Consider the following 22,085-nt stretch of genomic DNA (forward strand, 5'->3'; position numbering starts at 1 on the left):
ATGAGCACTATTTATAAAGACAAACTAAACATTTAAAACAACAATAAGATAAACAGACTTTCCACAGGCTCCAGAGAGAAAGGTGCCTGGCTTCTATTAGAGAGCCCAAAGGGAGGAAGGAGATAGAAGATCACCATTTTGGTGTCTACACTTTGGAAGTTGGTATTGCCGGAGTTTTAGCAACGTTGCTTCTCTCCCAACACTCCTCATGCCTAATAATCCCACTTGCCTCATTAGTCACTGTAGAATAAAACTACTGACCTCTACGTTCACATTATCATCTAGTGATTGCAAATGTTTTGTAAATGGTATTCCAAAAATATGATGGAAGAAAGTTTGTTATTGTTTTTTAAAACTGGCCCAAGATTCTAATTTCTCACTTGCAACTCACATGAAAATCATTTTGAAACTTGGAAAGAATGACTTTTCCTATTACTAAATATAAGAAATGTTGAAGGGGTTTTTTTCACACATACCACTTAAGTATTTCAGTGCTGAGCAAATACGGTGATATTATTGGGTGGAGGCATACCAAGATGGGAACACTTTAGCAGAGGCAGATCTAAAATAGATACTCTCTACTCATTAACCTCGGTGTTGTGGGACACTCTTGACAATAATTGTAATTCAGTTCAATTCAACACGAATTTTTTAAAATACCTGCTATAATCCACTGGAGAAATAGAAAAAAAAAATCTCCTACCCTCAAGACGTTTACATTCTATTGGATAAAAGCTGACATTTATACAATGTTTAAAAGTTTGCAAAATGTTTTCCATACATTTAATTTCATTTAATCCTCACGACAAAACTGCTAAGGTGATGCGACACATGTTCTGATCCCTACTTTTCATATGAAGAAACAGAAGCTTAGAGATGCTCAAAAGATCACAGATATAGAGCTGGGAAAGACCTCAGATGTCATCAATTCCCCTCATTTTACAGATGAAGAAACTGAGACTGTGAAAGATTAAGCAACTAGCCCAAGGTCACACAGGGAATAAACATCAGAGGTAGGATTTGAACCCAAGTCCCTTGACTTCAGAGTTGGTTCTTCTTCTCCCGTACGACACTGTCAACCCTGGTCATACAGCTAGTAAGTGTCAGAAGTACGTGGGCCATTCTTTCATAGCTAATCCTTGGAGAGCTAAGAATGTCTAACTGTAATCTGTTCATTTTCAACCACACTAACACATGAGGGAAACCCCTCCTCCCCATCTCCATCCCTGCACGTGCCTAAGAATTAGATGCTTCTTTTATGCACTTGAACTCATATCTGTTTACAGAACAATTTATTATTAGTCAATCGAAAAGTTTTTATCAGGTGCCTATTATGTGCCCAACACTATACTGGGAACTGCAAGGAACACAGACTACAGGTCTCTGGGCCTTCCAATCTGGTTAGTTGGCAATAAAGTAGGGAATGGGACAGCACATAAGAAGGTGCTAATGGTATGGTGGAAAGTCCAAAGAAAGTAGGGGAGAATATTAGCAAGAGTTTCCATGGAAAGCTTATCTTCTAATAACTGACTAAAGCTATTTAAGAAGACTAAACTCATAGTCAATATATGCCTCTTGGGTTCCCAGAAGAATTTAAATGACTAAGGTATCCCAAGGAATAATATACCAAATAGTAATTCAAGTATATGAACAGGAGCAAGAAAATTCTAGAGAGAGAGAAATTAGTTCATTAAAAGCTGGAGGTCAAGGGAAGATTCCTGCTTGGATATCTTCAACCCTTCTCTCTTCTTCACCTCTTGAATCCAATCAGTTACCATCTCCCCTAGAATCTATCTTTGCAATACTTCTCATGTATGTCTCTTCTTCTCTCTTCTCACAGCTACCACCTTCATATAATTTTCTTCTCCCTCCTCCCCCCACCCAAACCCTATTATCATCCAAGAGGCAGCATGGTATAGAGGACAAGGGACTAGCAGGAACACCTGTGTTTAAATGAGACAGACAGAGACAGGAAGAAGAGAGGGAGAGACAGAGAAAGAGACAAAGAGGAAGAAGGGGAGGAGAGAGGAAGGAAGGAAGGAAGGAAGGAAGGAAGGAAGGAAGGAAGGAAGGAAGGATGGAAGGAAGGGAAGGAGGGAAGGAGGGAAGGAAGGAAAGGAAGGAAAGGAAGGAAGGAAGGAAAGGAAGGAAGGAAGGAAGGAAGGAAGGAAGGAAGGAAGGAAGGAAGGAAGGAAGGAAGGAAGGAAGGAAGGATGGAAGGAATATCCCCTTAAAATGTTATAGAAATTGAGGTATTGCACTATGACCAGGTAGGATTTATTCCAGGAATGCAAGGCTGGTTCAATATTAGGAAAACTATTAGCATAATTGACCATATCAACAACAAAACTAGCAGAAACCATATGATCATCTCAATAGACGCAGAAAAAGCCTTTGACAAAGTACAATACCCATTCCTATTAAAAACACTAGAAAGCATAGGAATAAATGGAACCTTCCTTAAAATTATAAATAGCATCCACCTAAAACCATCAACAAGCATTATTTGTAATGGGGATAAGCTAGATGCATTCCCAATAAGATCAGGGGTGAAACAAGGATGTCCATTATCACCCCTACTATTCAATTTGGCACTAGAAACATTAACTGTAGCGATAAGAGAAGAAAAAGAAATTGAAGGAATTAGAATAGGAAAAGAAGAAACTAAATTATCACTTTTTGCAGATGATATGATGATTTATTTAGAGAATCCTAGTGAATCAAGTAAAAAACTACTTGAAATAATAAACAACTTTAGCAAAGTTGCAGGATATAAAATAAACCCACATAAATCCTCAGCATTCCTATACATTACTGACAAAGCCCAACAGTAAGAGATAGAAAGATAAATTCCATTCAAAGTTAATGTAGACACTATAAAATATTTGGGAGTCTATTTGCCAAGACAAACCCAGGGCCTATATGAACATAACTATGACACACTTTTCATGCGAATAGAGTCAGATCTAAATAAATGGAAAAATGTCAGTTGCTCATGGTTAGGCCGAGCTAATATAATAAAAATGACAATTTTACCTAAATTAATCTATCTATTCAGTGCCATACCAATCGAACTACCAAAAAATTATTTTACTGAGCTGGACAAAATAATAACAAAATTCATCTGGAAAAACAAGAGGTCTAGAATATCTAGGGTATTAATGAAAAGAAACGCTAGAGAAGGTGGCCTAGCCATACCAGATATTAAACTATACTACAGAGCAGGAGTCATCAAAACTACCTGGTACTGGCTAAGAAACTGGGGTGTAGATCAGTGGAATAGGATAGGTACACAAGATGGAGAAGTCAACGACTATAGCAATCTACTCTTTGATAAACCCAAAGAGGCCAGCTTCTGGGCTAAGAATTCACTATTTCACAAAAACTGCTGGGAAAATTGGAAAATGGTAGGGCAGAAACTGGGTATAGACCAATATCTTACACCATATACCAGAGTAAAGTCAAAATGGGTTCATGATTTAGGAGTAAAAGCTGATACTATAAGTAATTTTGGAGAGCAAGGAATAGTTTACTTGTCAGATTTATGGAAAAGAAAAGAATTCATGACCCAACACGAGATAGAGAACATTACAAAATGCAAAATGGATAATTTTGATTATATTAAATTGAAATGTTTTTGTACAAAAAAAGCCAATGCAACAAAAATTAGAAGGGAAGCAGAAAATTGGGAGAAAATCTTTGCAACTAGTATCTCTGATAAAGGCCTCATTTCTAAAATATACAGGAAACTGAGCCAAATATATAGGAATACAAGCCATTCCCCAATTGAGAAATGGTCAAAGGATATGAACAGGCAGTTTTCAGAGGAAGAAATTAAAGCTATCTATAGGCATATGAAAAAATGCTCTGGATCACTACTGATTAGAGAAATGCAAATTAAAACAATTCTTAGATACCACATCTCTCCTGTAAGATTGGCTAAAATAACAAAGCAGGAGAGGATGTGGGAAAATTGGAACATTGTTACATTGCTGGTGGAGTTGTGCGATGATCCAGCCATTTTGGAGAGTAATTTGGAACTGCACCCAAAGAGCCATAGGAATGTTCATACCCTTTGACCCAGCAATACCACTTCTAGGGTTGTATCCCAAAGAAATCACACAAGAGGGAAAAGGACCCATATGTACAAAGATATTTATAGCGGCTCTTTTTGTGGTAGCCAAGAATTGGAAATCAAAGGGATGCCCATTAATTGGGGAATGGCTGAACAAGCTGTAGTATATGAAGGTAATGGAATACTATTGTGCCATAAGAAATGGGGATGATGCGGACTTCGTAACAACCTGGAAAAACCTACAGGACGTAATGCTGAGTGAGCAGAGCAGAGCCAGGAGAACATTGTACAGAACCACAGATATATGGATTCCGTGAGGACCAACCCTGACAGACTTCACTCTTCTCAGCCACGCAAGGTGCAAGGACAACTCCAAGGGATTCACGATGGAGAATGCTATCTACATCCAGAGAAAGAACTGTGAGGTTTGAATGCAAATTGAGGCATACTACATGCTCGCTTTTTTTCTTCTCTTTTGTTTTTGTTTTTGGGGGTTTTTTTGGTTCTGTTTCTTCTTTCTCATCATTCATTCCATTGGTCATAATTCTTCTCCACAACTTGACTAGTGTATAAATTAATTCAATGCGAAAAAAAAAAAAAGAAATTGAGGTATTGGACACACATAAGGCCTGGATAAGAAGGGGTGTGCTTTCCATTGGTAATACTCAAACCTAAGGCAATGTGACAGAGCAGATAGAGTACTGGGTTCAGTTTCTACTTCTGACATTAGCTACATGACCCTGGAGGCAGGTCACTTAACCTCTATTACTGTAGACTATTCCCAACAGATTGACCTATGAAGTCATAGACTGCTGCGATCTTCATTGGTGGAAGAAATTTGCTGTGCTAAGGATATCCCAGATTATTCGTGTCCTGAGAACAAAATCAAAGAATCACAAAAGGAAGAGCAAATAAGGCTTTGGAGACTGAGCCACTCTGCTGAGAAGAGCAACAAACAGATGGAATGAGTTAAGTGAAACCATCATCACAAATTATACAAATGAGTTTAAGAGGGAGCCAGACATTTTTATGAGGACAAAGGAGGTTAAAGGAAATAATGACAAAGCAGAGGGGAGGAGCCTGAAAAACCCTAAAAGGGCAGATACCATAAAGCTGAGTGGTCTCTTCCTACCCTAACAATTCTTTTGGTTTTTCAGCCTCCGGGCCGGAGGATGAAATCTACAAGAGCTGTGAGTGAGTGGGTGTGTGAGAGCGCCTGTTTGTGTTTTGAGCATCCAGGAAGTGTGGGTCATCTGGAATGGGAGTAAAAATCAGCTTTCCCCAACCAGAGAGAGGAGCCATAGCTTGTGGGCAGAATGAAAACATCACCAAAATGAGTAACCAACCTTCTCTTCCCTGGACTCAGGCAGGGGGGAGGGGGGAGCTAAAAAAATCAAGTAAAAAGAATAGAGACAGAACAAAGAACTAGAAGAAAGAACTCTCTGGCAACAAATGTAAATTCTGCTCAGTCTGGAAGCGGGAAGCAGCCAGAAAAGCAAACGATAAACGGAGAAACGATCAAGCTGAAAAACCCTATCTCCACAGGCTCCTGGGAAGTGAAGTTAGATTTTAGTCCTGTGAGACATAGGCATCTTCCAGCCGACTCAACTAATCATGCGGCTCCTAGCATCTCGGCATACATCATTTAAATCATTTAAAAAGAAAACTGTAAATTAAATTATTCCATCCTAATTATGCAAAAAAAAGATAAATTCGAATAAGCAACAAGAACAGTTATGTAATTCGCTCAGAAATTAAAGATTTTCCAATCACTTGGCAACTCAAATCAAAGCAAATGTGTAACGTTACCAATTATATCAATCCTACTCCTAAATTTAAATATATAAACATATGATAAACTGAATTAAAATTCTTATCTATTATGCGGTGACTTATGATCATTTGCTGTGGGGTAGGCAACTGCATTCGAGGCATGTTCCAGGGACTGAGCCTTTTGCAGCCAGAAAAACCATTTTGTAAGAGGCCAATACTAGACTAAGCCTTTACTGCTCTCACCTCCATAACAAATTCTGCCCTTAGAGAAACTAAGCCAGAGCTTACTGTCTGAGAATTCAGTTATGTGTGTGTAATAAATCCAAAGAGAGGAAAACACTAGTAAACCATGAATAGTGTGATGGGATCAAGAAATGTAGAATGAACTAAGCTCCAACACAGAAATCTGCCTGGATCATCATAGCAACAAGGCAACACAAGAAGCACTGTGGGGATACTGGGTGGCTAAAGTGCCAAACATCAGACTGTAAGCTCCTTGAGGGCAGGGACTCTTTTCCCTCTTTTGTATCCCCTTAGGACAATCCATGGCACATAGTAGGTACTTTAAAAATGTTTATTGATTGACTGACTGATAAGGAGTCAGAGAGACCTGGATTCCAATCTAGTCTGTGATACATGCTAGCTATGTATGTGACTCTGAAGTAAATTAGATATCAAACCTTTCTGAGCTTTAATTTCCTCATGAAGTCAACAAATTCTCTCCATGTATGTGTGTGTATATCTATATATCTATACATAGATATATAGATATATACACATTTACATAGATATTGTATATATACATAGCTTATGTGTAATTACTACGTGTATGTATATATACTTAGTACACGTGTGTATGTGTGTGTGTGTGTATCATGTACTTATTATATCCAAGGTACTGACCTCAAGCCAACTATAAATACAAATAAAAGAAGAAAAAAAGAGAGTCTTCACTTCCCTTAAGGAGCTATATCCTAATGGAGGAAGACAATACCTAAACAAAAAAACTGAAAACCACAGGAACTTAAGGTACTTGTAGAGAAAATCTGGAGAATAAAGATGTGGCTCCTTAAAACAGAGACTCTGGGAGGAACCAATAAATCAGAGGGAGTGGCTGCAGTGGTGGAGGACACTTCCAATGCGGGAGATCCAGGGGTGGAATAAGCTTCCAAGGAGAGATAGAGAAAGTCCTAAGTACAGCCTGGGCAGATAATCATACCTCACAGGGTTGTTGCAAAGTAATTAATTAGGTCATATGTATAAAGTACTACATAACAGAGAGGCAGTATTGCCTAGTGGCTAGGGAGCCAGCTTCAGAGTTAGGAACATGTGGGTTTGCATCATACCTCTGACACAGCCCATGTAATAATCATGGTCAAGTCACTTAACAGAACATTTGTAAACTTCATTAGTGAAGAGAGTTCTGTATACTAATAAAATTACAGATCCCAGATAACATCAGCTATATTATTATAGCAATGTGCTTCCACAGAGCAGACATTCAACAGCATCATGTAGTGAAAATTGAAGGATCGGGAGTCAGAGAAATCAGGTTTGAATCCAGCCCTGCGACTTACTATGTGATCTTGGCAAAGTTACTTTACTTCTCTTGCCTCGGTTTCCCTACCTATAAAATAAGAATGCTGGACTATTTGACCTCCATCAGGGCCCTTTTGACTCTAAATTTAGGCTCCTATGAAGTATTCTCGGGATCCTGCCTCAAGGAATTCCAAGTAACAAAAGTCAAACAAAACCTTGAAAAAATAAACTTCGGCTCAGAGAGGTACCATATTTCTTTGAAATCCTCTGACAAAGGTTGTACCTGTGTTGATCAATAGCGTGTGTGATGACATAAGCACACCTGGCTGGCTGGCGTCTCCACCTTGAGATCTTTTGTCTTATATCCTGGCAGGTGCAGTTTGACCACACTGACTAAAAAAGCAAGGAAAGCAGGAAGTATTAGAGTTTTGCAGATCTCTCTCTCTCTCTCTCTCTCTCTCTCTCTCTCTCTCTCTTTCTCTCTCTCTCTCTCTCTCTCTCTCTCTCTCTCTCTCTCTCTCTCTCTCTCTCTCTCTCTCCCCCCCCTCCCTCTTTCTCTTCCCCCCTCCCTCTCCTCAAAGCATAAATAGCACTAACACTTACTGAGTACTTATTAGATCTTATGAGAGAGGTAAAAGCTTCCTCTTTCATGAATTGTAGAAGTCCCATTGATTCTCTTTCTCTGGAATGGTTTAAATGTCACCAGACCTAGAGCAAGACTGATGCCTTCTGCTTTATGTTTCTGTCTGACAATGGTGAATTCATCCTATGGGAAATGGAAATCCTATACTTCACCTTGAACTACAGAGGACTATCTTCCTATCTGACCAACCAGAAATTTTTCTGCAGCATATGAGGTCTACTGGAGAAGAAATTAAATTCCGCCCACTTTGTACCTATCTACTTCAACTATTTTTTCTCCATATTGAAGCAGAGAAAGGGCTATACAAAAGAAGAGAAAGAGAGGGAAGGGTTTGGGATTTTTGGTTTGTTTGTTTGTTTTTTAATTTAAAAGACAAGACGGTAAAATATATGATAGAAAGGAGGAAAATTAAAATAAAGGGAAGTAGGAGATAGAGAAATGAATGCAGGAACAAAATGGAAGAAAACATATGGCAGAGCCAAGATGGCAGAGTAAAAGCAGGGACTTGCCAGAGCTCTCCCCAAAACCTCTCCAAACAACTCTTAAAAATTACTCTAAAAACATTCTAGAGCAGCAGAACCCACAAAAAGAGAGAGTGAAGCAAATCTCCAGCCCAAGACAACCTGGAAGGGTGACAGGAAAGATCTGTTGCACCAGGGCGAAAGAGGAGCACAGTCCAGCACAGGCTCCACCAGCACAGACGGAGTCCCAGCAAACACAGAGCTGGCCCCAGGGGACTGAATCACTGGAAGCCGTGGCACTTTCCAGACTTCTCAACCCACAAATGCCAAAGATAACTTAGAAGGTCAGTGGGAAAGGGCTGTGGACCTGGGTGAAAAAGGAGTGTAGTCCAGTCCCAGCCCCAACACAGCCCTGGCTCCAGCAAACCAGGAACAGGCCTTAGGAGTGACTGAATCAGCAGTGGCGGCTGCAGTGGTGGCAGCAGCTGTTTCCAAAGCTCTAAGCCCATAGAGAGTAAGAGGATTGAACAACTGGTTAGAAGTTGATTACAGGGGTCTCTTTGCTGACACTGAGGCAGGACCCTGTTGTTTTGCTCATACTTGGATCTGGGTCACAGTTCTGGGTGGCAGCCCAGGGGCAAGGAGGAGCACTGGCATAGCAGAACTTAGAGAGGGAACCCTCCTCACAGTTCTGGGGCAGAAAAGAGTACTTTCTGCTCACTCACAGACCAGAGCACAGGCCAGGAAAAGATTAAACACCTCTTCTTGCTCATACCACCTTGGAAGAACTGAAAACTTACAGGTCCCTAGAGGTATCTCTGAGAACAGCTACACAAAATCCCTGAAGCTTGTAACAGTGTGCACTCCACACTGGAAGCAGAGCCCTACTTTAACGGAGTTAAAAGTCAACTAATAGGTTGGGAAAATGAGCAGATGATGGAAAAAATCTCAGACTATAGAATCTTACTTTAGTGACAAGGAAGATCAAAATATATACTCGGGAAAAAAACAACAAATCCAAAGCTCCTCCATCCAAAACCTCCAAGAAAAATATGAATTGGTCTCCAGTTATGGAAGAGCTCAAAAAAGATTTTGCAAATCAAGTAAGAGAAGTAGAGGAAAAATTGGGAAGAGAAATGAGAGTGATGCAAGAAAATCATGAAAAATAAGTCAACAGCTTGGTAAAGGAGACAAAAAAGAATACTGAAGAAAATAACACCTTAAAAATAGACTAGACCAAATGGCAAAAGAGGTCCAAAAAGCCAATGAGGAGAATTATTTTAAAAGCAGAATTGGCCAAATGGAAAAGAAGGCCCAAAAACTCACTGTAGAAGATAATTACTTAAAAATTAGAATGGAGCAAATAGAAGCTAATGACTCTATGAGAAATCAAGAAATTATAAAACAAAACCAAAAGGATGAAAAAACAGAAGACAACATGAAATATCTCATTAGAAAAACAACTGACCTGGAAAATAGATTCAGGAGAGATAAGTTAAAAATTATTGGACTACCTGAAGTCCATGATCAAAAAAGAGCCTAGACATCATCTTTCAAGAAATAATCAAGGAAAATTGCCTTGATATTCTAGAACCCGAGGGTAAAATAGAAATGGAAAGAATCTACCAATCACCTCCTGAAAGAGATCCCAAAATGAAAACTGCCAGGAATATTATAGCCAAATTTCAGAGTTCCCAGGTCAAGGAGAAAATATTGCAAGAAGTCAGAAAGAAACAATTCAGGTATTGTTGTGGAGCCCCAGTCAAGATAACACAAGGATCAGAGGGCTTGGAATATGATATTATATTCCAAAGGGCAAAGGAGCTAGGGTTACAACCAAGAATCACCTACCCAACAAAACTGAGTGTAATCCATGAGGGGAAAAAAATTATAGTCAATGACGTAGAGGAACTTAATGCATTCTTGAGGAAAAAAACAGAGCTAAATAGAATATTTGACTTTCAAATATAAGACTCAAGAGAAGCATGAAAAGGCAAACAGGAAAGAAAAATCATAAGGGACTTATTAAAGTTGAACCGTTTACATTCCTACATGAAAAGATGATATTTGTAACTTATGAAATCTTTCTCATTATTAGGGTAGTTGGAAGGAATATATACAGGCAGAGGGCATGGGTGAGTTGAACATGAAGGGATAATATCTAAAAAGTAAAGTTAATAGATGGGAGAGGAATGTACTGGGAGAAGGAGAAAGGGAGAGGTAGAATGGGTAAATTATCGTACATAAAAGAGGCAAGAAAACGCTTTTACAGTGGAGGGGAAGAGGGAGGAGGTAAGAGAGAACAAGTGAACCTTACTCTCATCAGAATTGCCTTAAGGAGGGAATAACATACACACTCAATTGGGTATAGAAATCTATCTTACCCTACAGGAACATGGGGGGAAGGGATGGCAGATTCAGGAAGAGGGTAATCAGAAGCAAACACTTTTGAGGAGGGGCAGGGTGAAAGGAAACAACGTGACTATTATGGAAGTGTTTTTCAAGACTATACATATAAACCTATATCAAATTGCTTGCTTTCTCAATGAAGGTGGGTGGGAGTGAGGGAGAGTGAGAATTTGGAACTCAAAGTTATAAAAACGAATGTTAAAAATTGTTTTTACATGTAACTGGGAAATAAGATACCCAGGCAATGGGGTAGAGAAATCAATTTTACCTACAGGAAAATAGAAGGAGAAGGGGATGAGAAGGCGGGGTGATAGAAGGGAGGGACTGGGTAATCAGAAGCAAAATACTGTTGAGGAGGAACAGGGTTAAAGAACAGAAAGAATAGAATAAACAGGAGTAGGGGGAATAGGATGGAGGGAAATACAGTTAGCAATAGCAACTGAAAAAAAAATTTTGAAGCAAGCTTCTCTGATAAAGGCCTTATTTTTTTTTGCTCATTTTTTTATTTTTTTCTTGTTATTTATTTATTTAATATTTTTAGTTTTCAGCATTAATTTTCACAAGAGTTTGAATTACAAATTATCTCCCCATTTCTACCCACCCCTCCACTCCAAGATGGCATGTATTCTGGTTGCCCCATTTCCCAGTCAACCCTCCCTTCTGTCACCCCACTCCCCCCCATCCCCTTTTCCCTTCCTTTGTTGTAGGGCAAGATAGATTTCTATGCCCCATTGCCTGTATATCTTACTTCCTAGTTGCATGCAAAAACTTTTTTTTGAACATCTGCTTTTAAAACTTTGAGTTCCAAATTCTCTCCCCTCTTCCCTCTCCACCCACCCTCCCTAAGAAGACAAGTAATTCAACATAGGCCACATGTGTATCAAAATGCAAAACCCTTCCACAATGCTCATGTTGTGAAAGACTAACTATATTTTGCTCCTTCCTATCCTATCCCCCTTTATCCAACTTTCTCCCTTGACCCTGTCCCTTTTCAAAAGTGTTTGCTTTTGATTACCTCCTCCCCCTATCTGCCCTCCCTTCTATCATCCCCCCTTTTTTATCTCCTTCCTCCTTCTTTCCTGTGGGATAAGATACTCAATTGAGTGTGTATGTTATTCCCTCCTCAGGTCAAATCTGATGAGAGCAAGATTCACTCATTCCCCCCTCACCTGCCCCCTCTACCCTCCCAACAGAACTGCTTTTTCTTGCCACTTTTACTCATTTTCTAACATATAGAGAACTGAGTCAAATTTATAAAAATAAGAGCCATTCCCCAATTGATAAATGATCAAAAGATACAATCAGTTTTCAGATGAAATAATCAAAGCTATCTATAGCCATAAGAAAAAATACTCTAACTCACTATTGATTGGAGAAATGCAAGTTGAAACAATTCTGAGGTACTACCTCATACCTGTTAGACTAGATAATAGGACAGAAAAGGTAAATGACAAGTGTTTGAGGAGATATGGGAAAAATGAGACATTAATGTACTGTTGTCGGAGTTGTGAATTGATTAAACCATTCTATAGAGTAATTTGGAAAGATGCCCAAAAGGCTATAAAACCACTACTAGGTCTGTATGCCAAAAGATAAAAACAACAAAAAGGAAAAGGAACTATATATACAGAAAAATATTTATAACAGCTCTTTTCTGGAGATAAAGAACTGGAAATTGAGGGGATGCGCATCAATTGGGGAATGGCTGAATAAGATGTGGTATGTAATTGTGATGGAATACTATTGTACTATGAGAAATGATACCCAGGATTCTCTCAGAAAAAACCTAGAAAGGCTTACATGGGTTGATGCAAAGGGAAAGGTAACAGGTACAAAGTAACAGCAATATTGTAGGATGATCAGCTGTAAATGACTTAGCTATTCTCAGCAATACTAGGATCCAAGAGAACTCTGAAGGCCTTAGGATGAAAACACTATCCATCCCCAGAGAGAGAACTGATGGCATCTGAATACAGATTGAAGCAACTTTTGTTTTGGTTTGGTTTTTTTTATGTTCTTTATTTTTCTTGAGTTTTTTTTTATCTATGTTTTCTTTCATAACATGACTATTATGGATATGTTTTGCATGACTATACATATATAACCTATATGGAATTGCTTGCCTTCTCAATGAGAAGGGGAGAGAAGGAGGAAGGAGGAGAATATGGAAATCAAAGTTTTAAAACAAATGTTTAAAATTGTTGTTTGCGTGTAACTGGGGAAAAAATTAAATACCAAATAAATGCAAAAAATGGAAGAAAAGGGAAAGCCAAGCATGGAAGAAATGAGGCAAAATGAAGCAAAGAGAGACATAAGAAGGGTGATCAAGATTAAGCAGGGAACATAGAAAAGGAAGAGAATTCTCCCATTGTAAGAAATTTCGTTTTCGTTATCACTTTTCCATTCTCCCTAAAAGCCCAAGTTCTCATAGATTCACAGTGGGATTTTTTCCAGTAACTTCTAAATTGATTTCCATGTTTTTATCTCTGCTTCTCTCCCCCATCTAATTCAGCTTCTACAATGCTGCTAGATGAATTTTCCTAAAGTGCCCATTTCCCAAATCCCTTCAAGGTATTCCCTTTGAATACACAATGTGGCCAGTATGCCCCAAATTAACTGTTCCTAAAGGAAACCAGAGATATGTGCATGACAATCTGTCTTCATTTCTTAATTTCTATATGCTTGATTGATTCTTCTCAACTCATATTTATTCACTTTCCTGACAATGGCAACATAGTAAAAGAGGTCTTGAGGTCAGGAAACTAGGTTCAAATTTTGACTCTGCTATTCACTCCCTGGGCCCCAGTTTCCTAGGTTGGACTAAATGAACTACAAGGTCACTTCCAGCTCTAAATCCTAGGATCTCTTTTGGCTGCTTTGATTATCCTACTTCAGCATGGTTTGTCCTACATTTTCTATTCCTATCTATTCCCTTAGTTATGGCTATCTACAACCTTTGACGCATATTTGAGTTCCCCAGTTACTGACATGGCCCAAGTCCTTTGTCCTTTGCAGTTGGCAAATCTTATATTTCCTACCATAATCTGTAGGATAAAGTTCAAACACCTTAGCCTGACATTCAAAGGAAGAAGGAAAAAGAAAAAAGGAGGGATGAGAAATAAAATTTTAAAAACTTAAGTAGGAAAAGAAGATAAGACAAATAGAGGTAAAAACAGGAAGAAAACAAAAGGGAGAAAATAAATTCTAGCCAAATCTCCCAAATAAGTTGTACGGCCATTGAGAAGTCACCACCTATCTGCAACTGCAAATAGTAAAGAAAATTCCTTTATGATTTCAATGTTATCCAATGTGATCTCAATCCAGTTTTCCAACTTGATATCCATTTCCCTGTTAGGGAATTTAGGGGTGTACTGAAGCCAGCTTGTACAGGGGCTGATTGTTAAATTTTCAATGTGAGCTTTTACAACTCAGAAATCAGCAAAAGCTACAAAATAGGGCTTGATTTGCTGTTTTCATGATTGTATTCACTTAAGAAAATGATAGAGAAAATGTCAATAATACAAATTAAACTTTAGAGTGTATTCTGCATACATTTTTTCAGAGAACCAGCTGTTAAACATTTACCAGCACACTCCTGAACCTATTGTTCAATGAACTCCATTCAGAGTATCTTCCTTTGTGCCTCCGTGCATTTGTACACACCAGCTGTCATCTCCTCTTACAATGTTCTCTTCTTTCTTTTCTGCTTATCCTGGTTTCAACCCAGAATTCTAGACTCAGCTTAAACATCACCTCTTCCATGAAGCCTTCCCTGATGACCAACTTGGAAGTAATCAATCCCTCCTATGAAAACATGGTATATATTGTCTGAACTACTCATTTGGGAGGAAATTATAAACTTCTGTGGGACTTCTATCATTGTTGTCTTGCATCCATCAACTCTTGCACTGCTATTTAAGTTCTCACCTGAACATGTAGAACAATTCTTTGGGTACCTTATCTTTGGAGGATTCTACTTATGAATTTTACATGCGTGCACACATACACACACACACACACACGTGTATATATACCTATGTACACATTTATGTATATGTGCACACACCTATACATGTGTTCATGTGTACACATATTTACACATATACATACATGCATACATGCAACCTGGCTAACTTTATGCCCTTCCTATGGAATCGAGGAGAACAAAGCTTATTTAACAGTTGGCTGTTTTTTGACTAACTTTTCTCAGCTTCAAATCCATTACCAACTGGACTACATCTTTTTTATAAGGTTGGTCAATGAGGCAAATAAAATAAATGCGAAACAACTTTGCCTGACATTTCCTCCCCTAAAATCAGAGAAATTATAAGGCTAGGTTTGCACAGCACAAAATGGAATACAATACCAGTAATGTGGAATATATATAAAACAAAAAAAATAATTCAAGTCCTTAAGTGGATTTCTTTGTTTTTTCTTTGAGCCTCCAGAATTATCTGGTTTGCCTTTATGGAGCTCAACTTGCCACACAATGACTTAGGTTCAATTTCACTCTCTATTGTGTAGACGTGGCTATTATTATATGATAAGCTGAAAAACTACTCTAACCTAGGTTGGTAATTCCATTAACTATAAAGGATATAACAAGGACTGGACTGAAACCAACCCTGTTGAGATGATTAAAGACATGCCTTCCATAGGATCATAGTTTTAGAGCTGAAAGGGACCTTAGAGACCACAGGGACCAGCCCCCTCATTTTGCAGATGAAACTGAGGAAAAGGGAATTTAAGTGACTTGCCTGGGCTCAAACAGTTAGTGTCTGAGGTGAGCCAATAACCCAGGGCTCCCTGACTCCAAATCCAATGTCCAAATGACTATACCACTATCCTGGACAATCTGATGAGATTAAAAGACTAGACTTTGTTCTACCTTTGAAGAAATCTCCCTGTGGAACACATGACCATTCCCATAGACAATTCATTCAGGGTAAATGAGTCATGGCAACGTTGATTGAGTTAGAGCTGTTAGATGTCTAAGCCAAATACTGGGCTAAAGTTTGCACTTACTATCTCATAAGTGCTAATTGTTAAAATTTTAGCAGGAGCATTTGTACCTCAGAAATTGGCAAATGCTAAAATCTAGGGATAAATTTATTGTTTTCATGAGTGTCTAGGTTTTAAAAAGTGATGAGGAAATGTTAATAATGCCAATTAAACTTAAAAGTGTTTTGGGCACAATTTATTTTTTAAGAAAATCAGTTGTTAAACATTTACCAGGGTTTGGATTTCCCAGAGACAAGATGGTAGAGTAAGCAGCTGTAACTCTCCCAAATTCACCTCCAAACAACCATAAAATAGTGCCCCAAAACAAATTCTAGAACAGCAGAACCAGCAAAAAAAACAGGGTGAAACAACCATTGAGCCAAGAAACTTGGAAGAACAGCAAGGAATGTCTGTGTCACTTGAATAAAAGGGGAGTTCAGTCTAGGACAGGGAGCATCCCTGCAAGCCAGCAGCAAGTCCCACCTTAGCAAATAAGCAGTAGATCCTGAGCCCCAGTGTAGTGGAGCAGGTAAACACCAACACTAGGACCTCCCGTGGGCTTTGGGGTAGCCAGGGGAATGGGCAGACTCCAGTTATGAGAACTGCCACATGCTTGAGCATAGCCCTGGGCAAACAGGCAGCCTCCAGCAGCCAGAACTTCAGTGCTTCAGTATAGCCCTAGGCAAACAGATAGACACCAACCCTACAGGTGCTGGAGCAAACAGGCAGCTTCGAGCACCAGGCTCCCCTACCACATACTTCAACAGAGCCCAAAGCAAACAGGCAGCCACCAGCAGCCAGACCTCCATGTGCTTCAGTGTAGCCCAGAAGAAATGCAAAAACACCCCACATAAAGAGGTGTAAAAGACCTATTACCGTGGAGGGGAAGATGGGAGGGTGAGCAACGAAAAGATTAAGTAAAAGGGTGAGGGGGGACTGACAGAAGGGAGGGAAGATTAGAAGAGGTGGTAAACAGAAGGAAAACACTGATGAGGAAGGAAAGGGTGAAGGGAGGGAGAGAACAAACAGGAGCAAAAATAAGTTGGAGGGTTTGTAATCATAACTGTGAATGTAAATGGGATGAGCTCTCCCATAAAATGGAAGTGGATTGCAGAATGGATCAAAACCCAGAATCCTAAGATACATTGTTTACAAGAAACACACTTGAAGCAGAGAGAGACCCATAGAGGGTAAAGGTAAGGAGGTGGAGCACAATCTGTTATGCTTCAGCTGAAGTAAAAAAAAAAAAAAAAAGCAGGAGTAGCAGTCCTTATCTCAAAGTAAAAGCAAAAACAGACCTAATTGAAAAAAAGATATGCAAGGAAACTACATCTTGTTAAAAAGGTACCATAGACAATGAAGTGATATCAATACTAAACACATATGCACCAAGTGGTATAGCATCCAAATTCCTAAAGAAGTTAAGGGAGTTACAGGAAGAAATAGACAGCAAAACTATACTAGTGGGGGACTTCAACTGTTCCCTCTCAGAACTCAATAAATCCAACCAAAAAATAAATGAGAAAGAAAGGAGATAAGTAGAATATTAGAAAGTTAGATATGACAGACCTTTGGAGAAAACTGAATGGAAACAGAAAGGAATATACCTTTTTCTCAGCAGCATTTGGCACCTACACAAAAACTGGACATGTATTAGGGCATAAAAACTTCAAAATCAAATGTAAAGAGGAAGAAACATTAAATGTATTGTTTTCAGATCATAATGCAATTACCACAGAGCAGTGGAAAGACAGGTTAAAAATTAATTGGAAACTAAGTAATCTAATCCAAAAGAATAAGTAAGTGAAAGAACAAATCATAGAAAAAATAATTTCATTAAAGAGAATAACAACAATGGGACAACATACCAGAATTTATAGGATGGAGCCCAAGCAATAATTAGGGGAAATTTTATTTCTCTAAATTCTTACATCAACAAAATAGAAAAAAAACAGATCAATGAATTGGGTGTGCAACTAAGAAAAACCTAGAAAAAGACAAATTAAAAATCCCCAATTGAACACAAATTGGAAATCCTGAAAATAAAAGATGAGATTAATAAGGTTGAAATTTAAAAAAAACTATTGAGCTAACAAATGCATCTAGAATCTGGTTTTATGAAAAAAAAACAATAAGATAGATAAGTCATTGGTTAATTTGATTCAAAAAACAAGAAGAAAACCAAATATCCAATATCAAAAATGAAAAGGGTAAAATCAACACCAATGAAGACGAAATTAAAGCAATCATTAGGAAATACTTTGCCCAATTATATGCCAATAAATCTAACAATCTGAGCAAAATTGGTGAATATTTACAAAAATGCCTATTTACAAGCAAATTGGTGAATATTTACAAGAATGCATAAATAGCCTCATCTTAGAAAAAGCAATTGAACAAGCCTTTAATGAACTCCCTAAGAAAAAATCCACAGTCAGATGGGGTGATGAGTGAATTCTATCAAACATTCAAAGAATAGTTAATTCCAATAATATATACATATATGTATACATACTATTTGGAAAAATAAGTGAATAAAGAGCCCCCCCAAAATTTCTTTTATGACACAAATATGGTACTGATACCTAAACCAGAAAGAGCTAAAACAGAGAAAGAAAATTATAGACCAATTTCCCTAATGAATATCTATGTTGAGTGTATGTGTGTGTGTGTGTGTTCTATACATACTTCTATTTGTCAATTCTTTCTCTGAATGCAGATAACATCTTTCTTCATATGTCCTTTATAGTTAATTTGGGTATTTATAGTAGTCAAAATGACTTATTCACTCAAAAACATTCTTAAAACAATATTGCTATTACTACATACAATGTTCTCTTGGTTTTGCTCTTTATTACTTTGTGTAAGTCTTGCCATGTTTTTCTAAGATCACTGAGTCCATCATTTCTTATGGCATAGAAGTATTCCATCCCAATTATACACCACACTTTGTTCAGTCATTCCCCAAATGATAGGCATCCCACTATTTACAAAGATAAGAACAAAATGGATACATGATATAAAGAGAGGTATTACAAGAAAATTAGAAGAACATAGAACATATTACTTATCAGACTTATGGATGGGTGAATAATTTAAGAATAAACAAGAGATAGAGAGTAAAGTCAGGCACTTTCTAGCTGTGTAACCACAGGCAAGCTACTTACAACCTAACTTTCCTTGCCTGTAAAGTGAGGGTATTGGAGTAGTTCCAGCTCTAAACCTACAATCCTATAATCCTGTGGCAGACATGAAGAAACTGAGGCAGAACCTCTCAGTCCCAGAAATGCAGTGATGGAGGAGGAAAGGAATTCCTGGAAGGGATGATGTCTGCTATGTGTCTCCATTGCCCTACCCAAACCCCACAATCTGCACCCCCCCCCGACATAAAAGATAAAATGGAAATGTAAAAAGAGAACCTGGATGTATGTGAAGAATGGAGACATAGAGACCATCCCTCTCCACTGAATAAATGAATCTGACTTAAGTAAAAATAGCCTAAGTTTCTGGGAGTTTCTGTAACTCATCCAGGAAGTTAAGAACGTTAGAATCTACTGTCTAGTACTTAGCCATGAATCTAGGCTGCTCTGCATTAAAGAGGGCAAAAGATCATAGGGTCAAAAGGAAGACTGTACGGCCTCTGGGAAACTGGCTTCCAAAGGGCCATCCTTTTCCTGTTTAGACTTCCTTTTCATTGTTATGGTTTCTTGAACATTTGTTAAAAATCAACCACATGTATCTGTGGATTTTGATACTTTCCATAGATTATGAGTCACTGGAGGACTTTGTTACCATTTTTGCTATATTCTCTAGGACCTCATAATACACAGTAGATGATAAACATAGAACTTGGGAACATTAGGGCTGGCCATGATTTTTGAAGTCATATAAGTCAATACCTTCATTGTACACAGGAAAAAGAGACTGGGGAGGGGGAGGGGAAGAGAGGGAAAATGAATTATCTGCCCAGGAAATGCTAAGTTGGCTGAGCAGTTCAATCAACCCCTATTATTAGGGGTTCAGTCCTTGAAGGAGCTTGACAAAAAAGAAATTCTGTATGTTTTTTTTCCTCTTCTCATTTCTCCTTTTCAGAGAAATAATCATAGTAACCAAACAAAATAAAGAAACAAAAATGTTGTCACAGAAGTTACACCTCCACAGGGGTAGTAATAACAAAAACCTAGAATTCGCCTTATCACTTTGGCTTGGTGGACATGTTATCAGTCAGTCAGTGGATTAATAAGCATTTATTAAGTGCCTATCATACTAAGCACTAGAAATACAAAGCAAAACAAAAGCTAGTCCTGCCCTCAAGAAGCTCACAATCTAATGGGGGAGACAACTTGCAAACAATTATGTACATGGGAGCAATATGCAGGATAAATATGAAATAATGGAGGAAAGGCTCTAGAATTAAGTCCAACCCTATCCTTTCTCCATCTAACAAGGTGTCTATGCCCCAGCCAATCTGCCTCAACCCTTCTGCCTGTTACCCCCTCTCTCCTGACCTGCCTTTCTCTGACCTCTATCTCACATGCCTAGATTCTCCTAAGTTAAAATTTCCAATTTCCCAGATGATTGGTGTTTCAGGAACCAAAAGAAAGACCAAAAATCAATGAGACCCCACCGAGCAGGATCCTTCCTTTACTCCATGAAACACTTCTGTGGTGTCCTGTAATCCTCGATGCAGGATTTGTCCTATTGAATAGAGTGAAGATGAACCCAAGAATTTCAGCAGGAGCTTGGAGTAAAAACCTATCAAGTTTAAGGAGTAGCCTCCCCCACAGAGGAATCCCCTCGTCTGTAGAGGCTTGAAAAATTCTTTGCCTAACGCTCACTTTGGCAGCGTTTATGCTCAAGTGGGAATGATCCAGAAAAAAATATCATGACCCTTGCACAAGGATGACACACAAATTAATGGGGGGAGAGGGAGAGAAAGAGAGAGAGAGAGGAAAGAAGGTAAAAAAGGAAAGGAAAGAAGAAAAAAGAAAGGAAGGAGGGAGAGAGGAAGGAAGGAGGAAGGGAGGGAGGGAAGGAGGGAGGAAGGAAAGGAGGGAGGAAGAAAGAGAGAGAGGAAAGAAGGAAGGAAGGAAGGAAGGAAGGAAGGAAGGAAGGAAGGAAGGAAGGAAGGAAGGAAGGAAGGAAGATAAATATTGTGGCGAGAGCTTTCTGGCTACCCCTCTTTTTGTATCCCTTCCCTGCCATTACCCATGTCACTATGGAGGAGGAGATAGTCCCAACCCCAATTGGGGGAGGGCAGTGGTAATTAGGGTCATCCCTAATTTAGAGGCCACAGAGACTTCTCCATATTGGGGGAAGGGAGACAACAGGAGGTTGGGGGATGATAGATGTGGTCCTAGTGTCCTAACCTAGTTGATACTGGTTCCAGTTCTGTGCTTTCTTAGGTGTCTCCATACTAGCCAAATGACCTTCCATTAAACTTACCCAATAAAAGGGCCTATTGCTTTCAGCATTAACAGGCCATATCTTTCTTCTGTGAAGTATGTTTAGACCCCAACATCTATACATGTTTTGAATTCAGAAAAATGAGGTCCAGGTTGACGTAGGTTGGAGAGGAACAAGGGATAAGGTAGTAGTTTTTATGTTTTTCCCCTAAAGATCTCATTCTCAAATTAAAGAAAGACATCAAAATAAATCTCTTCCTCACCTCAGTTTTTTTATCTTTTTTGTCATTTGCTTTTGCTTTTTTTAAATGGGTCTCACATCACAATGTTCACGGGGGTCTGAGGCAGGAGGAGAATAATCTTTTCCCTGTCTTCTACCATAAAACAGTTTTCTCCACCACTTCTTCCTTTTGCCTTGGTATTGTCCCAAGGAAGGCGCTATTTGTGCTTGCCCCTTTGGTCTCCCACTGGAAAAGGGTGGTGGGACAGCCAGCTTGTCTCCTAGGCCAAGAGTATCAGGTGGGGCTATTGGCTCCAGTGCTGCTGATTCTGCTTTTCCTCACCCTGCTTTCTTTCTGGCACTGCTTTCTCTTGTGAGAGTGACTTAGCTCAATGGGACTTGATTTACCATCCTAGCATCCCCCAAATTACACCTGGAATGGCAATAATACCTTTTCATTTACCAATTATTGGATACCTGTTCTATTTAGTAATGTGCCCTTATCCTAACACTTCCATTTTACACCACACACCAGCTTCAACTTTCTCTCAGACAGTTA

At 38.8% G+C, this 22,085-nt stretch overlaps 1 non-coding gene across 1 annotated transcript; it reads left to right on the forward strand.

Moving 5' to 3' along the window:
• Positions 1-20,731: 20,731 nt before the first annotated feature.
• LOC118832426 lies at positions 20,732-20,838 on the forward strand. The gene has a single exon (XR_005009189.1). It is a non-coding gene; the product is annotated as a U6 spliceosomal RNA (small nuclear RNA).
• Positions 20,839-22,085: the final 1,247 nt, after the last annotated feature.

The sequence above is a fragment of the Trichosurus vulpecula genome, chromosome 9 (assembly GCF_011100635.1).
Source record: "Trichosurus vulpecula isolate mTriVul1 chromosome 9, mTriVul1.pri, whole genome shotgun sequence".
Classification (NCBI taxonomy): domain Eukaryota; kingdom Metazoa; phylum Chordata; class Mammalia; order Diprotodontia; family Phalangeridae; genus Trichosurus; species Trichosurus vulpecula.